Below are 11,774 nucleotides of genomic sequence, written 5' to 3'. Positions count from 1 at the left end.
GTTTTATGTCAGAAGAGCTCTCTGCAATCTGAATTCTCTTTCTAGGATTGATTTTATCTTCTAACAATGTATTATTGTGTGAGAGCATGAAGGAATATAGAACCATAGAACCATAGAATATCCCGAGTTGGAAGGGACTCACAAGGACCATGGAGTCCAGCTCCTGGCTCCACACAGGACCACCCAAAAATCAGACCGTGCATCTGCAAGTGTTGTCCAAATTCTTCTTGAGCTCCAGCAGCTTGGTGCCATGCCAACTTCCCAGGGGAGCCAGTCCCAGTGTCTGACCACCCTCTGGGTGCAGAACCTTTCCCTAACACCCAGCCTGACACTCCCCTGTCCCAGCTCTATGCCGTTCCCTCTGGTCCTGTCGCTGTCCCCAGAGAGTAGAGCTCAGCACCTGCCCCTCCCTAACTTTATCTATCATTTCTGTAGCTGATCACAAATTATCTGGAGTCTGGTTGCCTTAGAGGACTAGCTGTAGATTTCTGTTGCTGCTGCCAGTGGCTCAAATTCAACCCACGAGGTAGGGACTGGTCCAAATGCCATTGAGGAGCCACCCTCTCCTAACCAGGAGAAGGCATCATGTTTTAGATTCCAATCAAACACAGCTGCAATCCAGCTTCCCCTTTATCCAGAGACCAGATGCACACTCAGTGAAGATGGTCACATAAAATATTTGCTTCGGACCATTTCTGCCAGTGATTGAAAGCAATGACTATCATCCAAGAGTAATCAGGTTTGTCTATGAAGTGAACTTGTTTTGTTCAAGCTCACAATGTGAGATAGCAAGGTGATAAAAAAGGACACTGAAATATCCTCTCAGCCCTGCAGGTAATCCTTACCAGATGAAACAAAGACTGAAAGAACAAGGTGGTACAAAGTAGTTCGAAATGTTGTTACACCTCTTCAAACGCTAGGTTAAAAATCTTCCTTCCCAAGGCTTCAAGTGCATCTTCTTCTCATCACTTTAAATCTGTTTTGTAAGATAGTGACTGGGTGATAATGAATGCTATCCATTTACTGCCTTTGCTGAATACGTTGGTTAATTGTGCGCAACACTTTGAAGATAAAGCACCATGTTGTTAATAAACACAGTCTAATGACTCTCTCATGGTTCTTTAGCACTCCTCCTACTTTGTCCAAGGTGTAAATACCTCACTGAAGCTAAGCTGGCCAGGCTGGCCGGCTGTGCAGGCCACATGCTGATTTCAGATGAAGGCTTTCACATCAGTTGTTCCGTGGCTGTTCCCCTCCATTGCCAACACATCACCCTGTCTCCTGCTGTTGTTTCCTTGCTTGCTTGTTCAGGGCCAGGATAAGGGAATTTCAATGATTTCTGGTGAAAAGGGCCCTTCCTTTACAGCAGGCTGTCATTTCCCTCTGCCTGATACACAAAGAAGCCAGCCAACGGGAGCACAACTGCTTTCATTGGCTGCTAACAGCCTTTGAGTGGAACAAAATGACGAAAAGAGAAGAAACACTAATTTCCTCTTCACTCTCCTCCCCCTGCCTTAGAGTAACATTAGGGGGGCAATTTTCTCAGAGGAAAGAAAGAGCCTTCCTTTCCCTGGCCACAGGACTGTGACAGAAGAGGCTGCTAAAATCTGCTTCTAGCACAGATTGATATGTTTTTCACACATAAAAAGGCCTCTCATTTGGTTTTCTGGTTTGGACTGCTACATTTTGGGAAGACAATGAATATTGCTCTCACATGCAATTGTCAACATGCACCATTATAAAAGTATTCATAACCCAGCAAAGCATAATGTGAAACCAAAGAAACAAGGTAAGAACTTGGCTGCTAACATGGACCATCAGTGTGAATTAAGCAAACCTTCTGCACCCTACCCATGTCAACCTCACCTGAGCTAAGAGCTGCTCCATGAGTTGAGAGAAGCACTGAGCTCTTGGGAACTGACCCTGCCAACACTTACACGTGTGCTTTGTCTTAAACTGATGAAAATACTCCTATTTGGGGATATATGTACCAATATGCACAGTTACACCACGGTGTAAATGCTGGTGAGATCAAGACCCAAACCCACTCCTGTACCAACCACCAAAGACAACAAAGCACACAGAACTTCTCAGTATGTTACATAGCCCAAACGTGTCAGAGAATCAAGATTTTGGTTTCAAGCTGGTACTGTTATGAATAGTGCCCAACACAGCTAAAATATGAAAGACAATCTCTCCTTCATCGGTGTAATTTGCACAACAGTCACTTTCCTGCTTGTAGGGATAATTCACATGGAAAGAAGGATAATAAAATCATCAAAATTAGTCAGTTCTGTAGCTGATCCTATAGCTCTTTCTCAGTGGAATACCATGACAGCAACCATTTAAACCCTTTCCTGTGCCTGAACGTACCTAAATCTCTCTCCTGTTTCAGTCAGTTGATGCCATTAATAGCCTCACCAAGATATTTTTTTTCCTTTATGAGGACATCGATTTGGGCTTCTTCTACCTGTTTTTACAAAATTTCCAGCACTTTAATATCTATGAAATCTGACTAGGTCATGGTTCCATATTTACTATGGGGGAACAGATAAGTCCATCATTGCAAAAGCTTTATTCCCTTAGAAAAAACAAGACAAATAAAAATATATGTTTGTCAAACCGCAAAAGCTGCTAAAGGATTCAGGAGCAGATGCAGCACATGATGTTTCTTTACCTTCTGTCCTTCCTTACTGAAGTAGACTTAAACATGCTCTACAGCAATACTTATCATAAATGCCTGTAATACACTGCTGTGATCCACAGTAGTAACCATTTTGAATTGATGCTATTAACACAGTCTTATATGCTGAAATTCCACCTAGCTATTCCATTCTGAGGTCAAAAATGCTTTTCCCCTCTCCATCTGCTACAGTTTTGGAGATTTATTGAATAAAAAAGACAAAAGTTCTAAACACTGAGCAAATCTGTTTTAAGAAGTATATATAACACAAACCTAATGTGTTGGGTGACTAACGACATACATGTGTGCACTGCGCTTGCCAGAAAATATCAACATTTCCAAATAGATACCACATTTAAAATTAAAATAATGAATTTGCTAGATGTTTGGTTGTTTTCCTTTATTTTATTCAAATGGTGATTTCTGTTCTGGTAGAAGTGCAAAACAAAATTTCCTGAATTTCAGAAGTAAAACATAAAAGAGAGATTCTAATGTCTGATAGAGCTTCATTCAGCCCTGAGCCATACAATATTGCTTAGATAATATCAGGCTTATCATTGTTGTAGGAAGCCTAACAGCATTCCAACAAGGAAAGCTGAAATAAGGTTTAACATTTTGCTTCTTACAAGTCCTCTGTTCGTCAGCCGAAATTCTCTGTCCATTTCTCATGCCCAGTGGTTTCTGGTCTCCACTGCCCCTCCTGCTCCCTCCATCCTCTGTAAGCCCTGGAGGCAGGAGGGTGGCAGCAGGTACTTTTTTCACACTCTGAAAACACTGCATGCTGTAGCTGGCAAGCAGAAAGCTTGATACGTGAATGCTGCTGCTGCCTTATTGACTCCTGCTCTGGGACTGGCCTTTCTTACAGAAAAAAAAAAAAACAAATAATAAAAAAAAAAAAAAAAAAGATATATATATATATGTGATCAAAGAAGGAAAAGAGCTTCCCTGTGTTTTCTTTGAGGAAAGTCAGAATTAAAACAGCATTGTCTTTTGTAGCGTTCTCATTCCTAAGCTTCCCACATGCTGCAACTTCAAAAGAATGTAGGAACTAAAGCTCAGGTACTGCTAATGAAATACAGCTTTCAGAAGAGACGACACAAATGAAACACCTGGTGAGCAGGAAGAGATGCTGAGTCTGATCTGGTGGTTGATCTAATGGTCTGCTGCCTCCATGTCCAGTTCCCTTGCCCCATTTTAACCCTTGGGCAGCTGCTGGCACCACCCTGACCTCATGGTGAACCAGCTCCGGGAGCAATAGTGGTAGACATTTGGGAAGGAGAAAAAAAAGGCATTCCTTTTTTTTTTTTTTTTTTTTTTTTCCATATTCTGATGGTTCATTCCCAGAACAGGCTTACCAGGGCATCGGATGTGTGCCAGAGCTGGACCAAGAAGTGCTGGAGGATTACATAGCCAGCAGCAGAGGTATGGATGTGTCAGCACCATTGATCATGGAAAAAGACACATACATCATCTTGGCCATAATGTGAACCTCCACTTGAAGGTATTATCAAGGACATCCTGGAAGGGGAAGGAGAGTGTAACATAGGGGAAAGCTGTTCATGAATCATCCTTTGCTACTTTCAGCCTTCATGTCGTCACTTCCATATAGCACCATGCTGAATGTACTGTTTCGGAGAGGCACCAAAGGTAGTGCAGTGCAGATAGAAAGAAGATTTTGGAGGTGGGATTTGCTGGCTACAAACCACAGTTGCTGCCTTAGCCCATGTCTGGATGAACACAACTTCAGGCTGAACCCTTCTGCCCAGGCTACAGGCTGCGGGACATGAGATGGCTGCTCCAGGACTCACATCACAAGGTTGGAGTTGCACTGGCAGGGTATTTTAGTTTGAGTACTGAGCATCTGAGCAGAGCTTGGCTTAATTCCATCATGTGAAAGGAGTGCATCTTTGTCTGGATCAACCTCTACACATGTGCTTGGTTATTTTCTCCAATGACAGTGAAGTTTATCCTCCTGGACACTTATTTCATTAGTTATTTTATGTTATTTTTTATTACTTAATTTTATTAGTTAATTTTACAGATTTCTTCTCCTCACTCAGAAAAAAAAAAAAAAAAAAAAAAAAAAAAAAAAAAAAGACTGAATGCAAAACAAAACAATTCCAGCTAGACTAAACAACATCTTCAGGGTGCTATAACATTGACATTGGTCATTTAATCATACCAGACTTTACCTTTGCTGGAAGCATTGCAATACTTAAAGAAGCAAAAACATCTACTGCAAGGCTCTGCCTTTCTCTTACCAGCATGGCTCAATCTCCTCCATTTCAGAACACAATTTCCCCATAGCCCTTTTAGCTCAGCCTTCCAAGTTTCATAAAACAGCAGTACAACTTGCAGAGCACCTGAGGTGATCTTTCCATGCTATTCACTGCCAGTAAGGGCTCAGCTGAAGGATCATGGCCTGTGTTAAAAACTGCATTTCAAGGATCAAGCCCACTTATACAAGCCCAGAAAACAATCAGAGACCTAGAAAACATGGCCTACATGAGATATTTGAATGAATGGGGAGGAGGAACATAAAGAAATGAAGACTGAAAGGACATATAATCACAGTCTTCAAATATGTAAAGGTTTTTTGCAAAGAGGCAGGAACAACTTATACCAGCTTTCAGCATCCTGGTTAGATAGCATAAGAAGCAGTGTTTCATCTGCAGCAAGGAAGATTCAGTCAGGCTCTGCTTTCTTACCCCAGATTACAGCATCAGACCATCTTTTACGTAAAATTAACATCAAAGCAAACTTCAGGATGCCTTTAGCACATTCAGAACCCAGGTTCTGCCTAAAGAAGGATTTTTTTTGTTGGGCATTTTTAAAAGAAGCTTGAACGGAAATGTATTTATACCATAGAAGTTTTCTTGAAAGGAAAGAACCCTCAGCACTATCCAAAAAGCAATCAAATTCCTGATTTCCTGAAGCCACTGTGCAAAACAGATCCATAGCTGATTTGGTCTGGCTGAATTTCGTTCACCTCTCACAGATTTTATACCAGGCTTTGTGTTCTGCCTTGTCCCAGAGGGGTGCAGTTCCTACAAGAATTATTAGAGTGAAATACAGCCTCAGCCTGAACCATTAATCGCTTTGGGACTGAAGACCAAGGCTTTCTTATGCTGCAGCTAGGGAAGGAATATGAGCACAGACTTCATGCACACATATACACAAACCAGAGCCATCAGAAAAACGAGCATCTGTTTTGTACTCGCTGAAACCTACACAAATCCCCACAGTTCACTTCAGATAGCATGAATTCCAGTTATCTGACATGGCTGCAATAAACATGTGGGTTATTACGACCTGAGTCATTGTCCAGAAGAGAATAGCTTAATCTCTTAATAAACCAAAACATAAAGAAGGCATTTTTGAGACTGATGCGAAGAAGGCATTGAGATTTTGCAATAATGATGAGCGAGGGCTGTTTTCTGTAGACAAGAGACAGAGACTGCATTTTGGCCAGTTCTTTGTAGCATTTCCCTCTGAGGACAAACGCTGTTTTCTTCTGGACTGCGTCCAAGTCGAACCAAGTGCCTTCATCAAAAACGTTTCTTTAGGTATTTGGACACAATGGCAAAGGCAGTTAAAATGCAGTTATTGTCAATGGGAGATCGTAACAGTGATTAATGCTTTTTCAGCTGTTTGCCACTGTCCTTAAATCACAGACTTGGATGTGTGATGACCAGCGAGCTCACCTGCACAAGCAGGCCAATATTCATTCATGGCAGAGTGGGATGGCTCTGGTAGGCAAAATAATGGAGACGGGCAGAGCAATCAAAACACTATTAGTTCATCTTCATGCCAATACCTAACCCAAATCATTTGAGTTGGATGTCCCAGGCCTCGGTACAAACCTCATGACTTATGCATGCCAAAAGCTGCTTTCGAAAGCACTCATCTTTTTCACATTCCCCAAGAGCATCAAAATGTCCAATGTGTCTCACGGAAAGCAGCATATTTATTTTTCACATTGCTCATGAGGAAAAGCTACTTTAGTAAACCCACATGGGGTAGCGAGCAATGTTAAGTAACTGAAGTTTCTCGTTGATTACCCCATTCCATCTCCTCCATTTGGCAGCCACAGATAAGATGTGATTTTTCTACCGATTTCATTGACGTGAAAATAACCACTTTTAAAATCAGGCCTAATGAGCTAGAAATGTACAACAACAAAAAAATCACTCACAAATTGTAAATACAGACATTGAAATGCAGCTCTTTGACATGCCGAGCCACAACAATGACACATGATTTATTGATTAGTTGCCATCACATGATGGAAGCTCAGCTAGTCATTTAAAATACCCATATTATCTTGGAAATCTCCCTATGAATAAAAAGGTAAAATATAGCCTCTGTGTTAGTAGTCAATACTTTATTTTTCTATCATCTTAACTGAGGTGGCATTGATGAAATCTGATTGATCTCATCCTTTTAAAATGATAAATGCTTCTCCAACTCTGTTGTACCACATTAAATTCCTACTGTTTTAGCTGTATGTTTAACTACAACAGCCTAGACACACTCAAATATTATAAACATAAAAAATCTGCAACATGCGTTCTGAAAATATTAATTATCCACTATCTGAGGTTACTGATGTAAAAAGATGCATTATTTCCAGAATAAAGTAACTAAACTCTGATTTTCCACTTCTGAACAGAGCACTGTAATCATATGCTCTTACCAGCAATTGTCTTCCCACAGCCTATCCCTTGGTAACAAAACTAGTTCAAATATTAGTAGATAATGAGATTCCACTATTTTTTCTACAGTATGGATGCATTTATAGCAGTATGCATGACAGGTAACTAATTCCAGTAGTCAGTCAACCAATCAGCTGCACAAGTAACAATAGCATTGCATGTAGGAATGTTGGCTGTGGTTGCAATGAATGGTAGCTCCATGGCAGCAGAGCAGGAGCTTTGGACTTACCTAGGCAGCTGCCTTCATTACAAATAGAAATGCTGGCTTGACTGATTTATATATAAATACACGTGTGTGTGAGTGCATGTGCGTGGGGTCTGCTTAAAGATAAAAGGAGGAAAAAAAGGCTTGGTTAAAAATCACTTGTTGGCATTTTACATTCATTTTCACTTTAGCTATGTGTAGATGCTAAATTTTCTATTGAAAATTCTTGCCATCTTCTGCTTTTTTTTTTTTTTTTTTCAGTTAAATTCCTTAGAAAATTCAAAGTAGCATTAAAAAAAAAAAAAAAAATCCAGGTGTTGCCTGTATGAATCTCTTCATCATCCAAGGATCTCTTAGCTGGGCTCTCAGGCGATCTGGTATAACAAGGGGTGTGTCAGAATGCCAAGTCCTCATGAGGAAGGCTGATACTTTTAGTAGTTATGCACATGCACTTACACATTGCATGCAGCCATATAAGGCTTTCTGTGGATTCCACAAGGAAATTGTATCCAGGGCCTGCTGTTTTTCCATCTCATACCTTTGCACAGCAATTTGTATCCGTCACAAAGTATATGCAAAATGTCTGCTCGGCTAAACAAAAGCAAAATTTTGACTGGGTAGCATTTTGCACAGGGGCAAACAAATGTACCAAGTGAGGGGTGGTTAGGAAATACCCCAAAACACCTGCTCCACGTGGCTCAAATATTACATACCCCCAAAGGGAAGAATGAAGGAAATTTTACAACACACTTGATGTTATTTTACCCATAAAGGTTTTCTCTGGATTGATGGAAAATGATCTATGAGAGAGCCATCAACCACAGGAAATAAACAGATATAGACAAATTGATCTGCCATAGGAGTTTGGTGCAAAGGGCATGAAACTCGGGATGTTTGCAGTGACATTTCACAAATCTGATAATAACAACTTAGATGTATCTGGCACTTCTCAGACAGAAAAAGTAGATTTCAAGGTGATTTATGGACTGTGAAAATATGAATATGGATGTCTGGGTCATTCAGTCTCTGGTGCAAGGCAGTGCGATGCCCTATCAGAACAGAAGACATCAGGATGCCCTGCACTAGGGCAGAGGGTGAACAAGTCCAGTAGATCCCTGCCTTATACCATAACAAAAAAGACTAAAACCATTCAGGCAGGGTCCTACCCCTCATAGCAATGCTCCTGGCATCCCCATCATCAATACGAGTGTGTTACCAAGGATGGCAGTGTTGCTAAGCCAGCCTGAATCTGGCCAGCACAGCAGGCACACTGCTGCTCCCACCAGGAGGGATCCTTTCCCCTTTTTTCCCCTTCAGATGAGAGCTGGGATGAGCGAGACCCCGAGGCCAGCTGTCACGATGTTGCTCTGACATGTGGGAACACAGGGACAATCAACATTTTCTGTGCAAAGCACAATTTAAATCATTTTGAAAGCTCTGAGGCTCCTTTTCAGCCATTTGGGTGGTTCTTAGGTTATCTCCATGACCACACGGCAACAACCTTCCTTCCTGAAGGCTGACTGCTCACCTGGCTGCTCAGCTGCCCACCGGCCCCTCACAAAAACATCACAACACCTTGGTCACTTGCAAGCACACACATGAAGGAGGCACAGGTCTCAAAGATAATGAAGTTCCAGGGGCCCATGCGTATCAGCGACTCGAATTTATCTTCCAGAAGAGAGAAATGTGGGAGGGACACAGCCACAGGCCACCGGGCTGGGCAGCACAGGTGCTGCTCCCAACCCTCCTGCCACCATGCAGAGGTGGCATGAGGAGCACGGAGGAGAAATGGGAGGCAAGGGGATGGCAACCAGTGAGTCAGGCATGAAGATTCATGAAACTGGGCTTCATTAGTCCTGGTGTTTGCACAGTGATATGTTTTTAATGACAACAGCTGGAAATTCTGTTCCTTTTATTACAGGCCTCTAAGGTGGCAGTGGTAGGAGCAGAGCTGTGTATGGATAAAATTGAGGATTGACACAGCCAGGGAAGGAAGCAGGGGGCAGGCACAGAGAGTGCATCCAGCATAAAGGCTAACACCAGGCAGAGACAAAAACAGAACAACAGGCAGAGACAAAAACAGAAGGAAGTGCGTAACAGGGACTGGGTGATAACAAGGTGAGGAGAGACAGAGGGAGTGCAGAGGGAGGAAATACATAGGAAATTGAAATCTGGACCGGCATCCTATCCACATGCAGCCCCGTTATCTCTGTCCTTACAATGGAGAGTGACAAGGCAGGGCTTTCCCCCTCAGTCTGCATGCTGCCCGTGCACGTGTGAGTGCAGTTAAGATTGCCAAGACGCCGGGAAGCTGTTAATCATTCAGTCATTTACTTGTTGCTCTTTTCTATGCATTTCTGTGTTTAGGATTTGATTATTATTACTATTATTATTTTTGGTGAGTGGCAATAAGGGGGAGGGAGGATTATCCGTCAGCAGCAAATAGCAGTTTTTCATGTGCAGCTGTTATCTGGGTTCACTGGGGAGTTATCTAGCCATATCGCATACTTAGGGAACAGAACGGGCTGAAAGCCCTGCTGCAGGGAGGACAACATGCTGCCTCCAAGACAAAGAAGAGGCAGAAGACCTTCCTGTGAACACTTGGCTCCTCCTCGAGCAGGCCTAGCTCCGAACAGTGCCGCACTGCTTCGTTTCAGCCCGGGCTAACACCAGTCCTGCTGCACACAGCTGTGCCCCAGCGGGCAGGAGTATGGGCTGAGGCACCACGCTGCTGCTTTAGCACAGCCATGGGCACCTGGCAGAAAAGCAAGGTATGGAGGCTTAGCGAAGGAGACAGCTGGCCTGGGATGGGATGCTGCATGGCCACCTTGAACTCCAGTTCAACTTCATAATCCCTGTCACACTAGGCAAGGTCAAACACACAGCAGGTAATTATCACGGACCGGCTGAGGATTCAGCACAGCTTCCCTCCACCAGCTCCTCTTTGGAGTTGAATCAACTGTCACCACTGCTCTGCCTGTTTGTGTCCACAGGCAGGCTTCTAAAAAACATAGCCTCAGCAATAGGAGCCAGAGGGAACTGTTCCAGCCAGAGGGAACCATGCAGAGTGCCAGGAGGGGGCTAAGGCTTAGATCTAGCCTGGGGACACCCAGCATGAGGCAGCAGCACTATGGCAAGCGCCACAGCCCTGGCCACTGGCCACGGGATGGAGCAGGTGTGGGACCACTGCTGGGGTTGCTGCCCCAGGCAGTGAGCAGATCACGGGCTTTGGAGCAGGCAGGGGTGGGGGAACAAGTGACAGAGCCCTCAGCAAAAGCCCTGGGGGCAGAGCATGCCAGGAGACAGAGACTCACAGGCCAGGGCACAAGGAGAGCTGCCTGGCCAGTAATTCCAGGGCATTCTGCAAAAAGTTTGGGCACAACCTGGCCATAAGCCCAGACGTTGAAAAAACAGCCTGGAAAGTGAGGTCTCACCAAGCCCATTAGCAGCCTGTGAGTTCCTCTGTCCTGGATCTCTCCCAGGGCTTGCAGGACGCGACTAACCCAATTTTCCTCGGGAAGTCCCATCTCCCTCCTCTTCAGATCCCCCTTCCTTCTTCCAGCAAATGAAGAGGTACGTGGGGGGGCCATGCAGATCTGAGACACTGCACAACGATGCTAGAGTTGGTCTTCCTCATCTTGTGGCAACTCAGCCCGCTCATGTATGGAGCAGGAAAGAGGCAAACAGGCAGGGACGAGACCTGCTGGAGCTTTTCAGAAAGAGGGGATGGGACCCAGCCAGCCCACACAACACCACAATGGTCCCACCCCGCTGCAAACACCGTGGCTGCACTTCGCACAGTCGTGGCCAAGCGCCAGTTAAATATCTCCTCCAACAGCCTGCCACTTCCTACTCCTGCCCAGGTTTTGGAGCTGGTTTTTATTTGTTTCCTATTTGTTACTGCTCCGAGACCCAGTGACAGTTTCTCAGCAGCTTCCCAGGTGCCATTTGAGAAGCACGGCTCTGACCAGCCCTCTCCTGTTATTTCAGCAAGAAGCCCAATGCACGCAGCATTTAATGAAGCTGCACTCAAAGTGCCAGCAGCAGCTAATTAACTGCTCCTTGCAACGTTGCCCGTCCACGTTTGACTGATGGAAAACCACCTACCAAGCCTAAACAACTTGCCTAAAGCTTACATGAGCCATTCTGCTAATCCATCCCTCTTTTTAAT

The sequence above is a fragment of the Aythya fuligula genome, chromosome 1, assembly GCF_009819795.1.
Source record: "Aythya fuligula isolate bAytFul2 chromosome 1, bAytFul2.pri, whole genome shotgun sequence".
Classification (NCBI taxonomy): Eukaryota; Metazoa; Chordata; class Aves; order Anseriformes; family Anatidae; genus Aythya; species Aythya fuligula.
The sequence above is the reverse complement of the archived record's forward strand: the minus strand, read 5'-3'. Positions refer to the sequence as shown.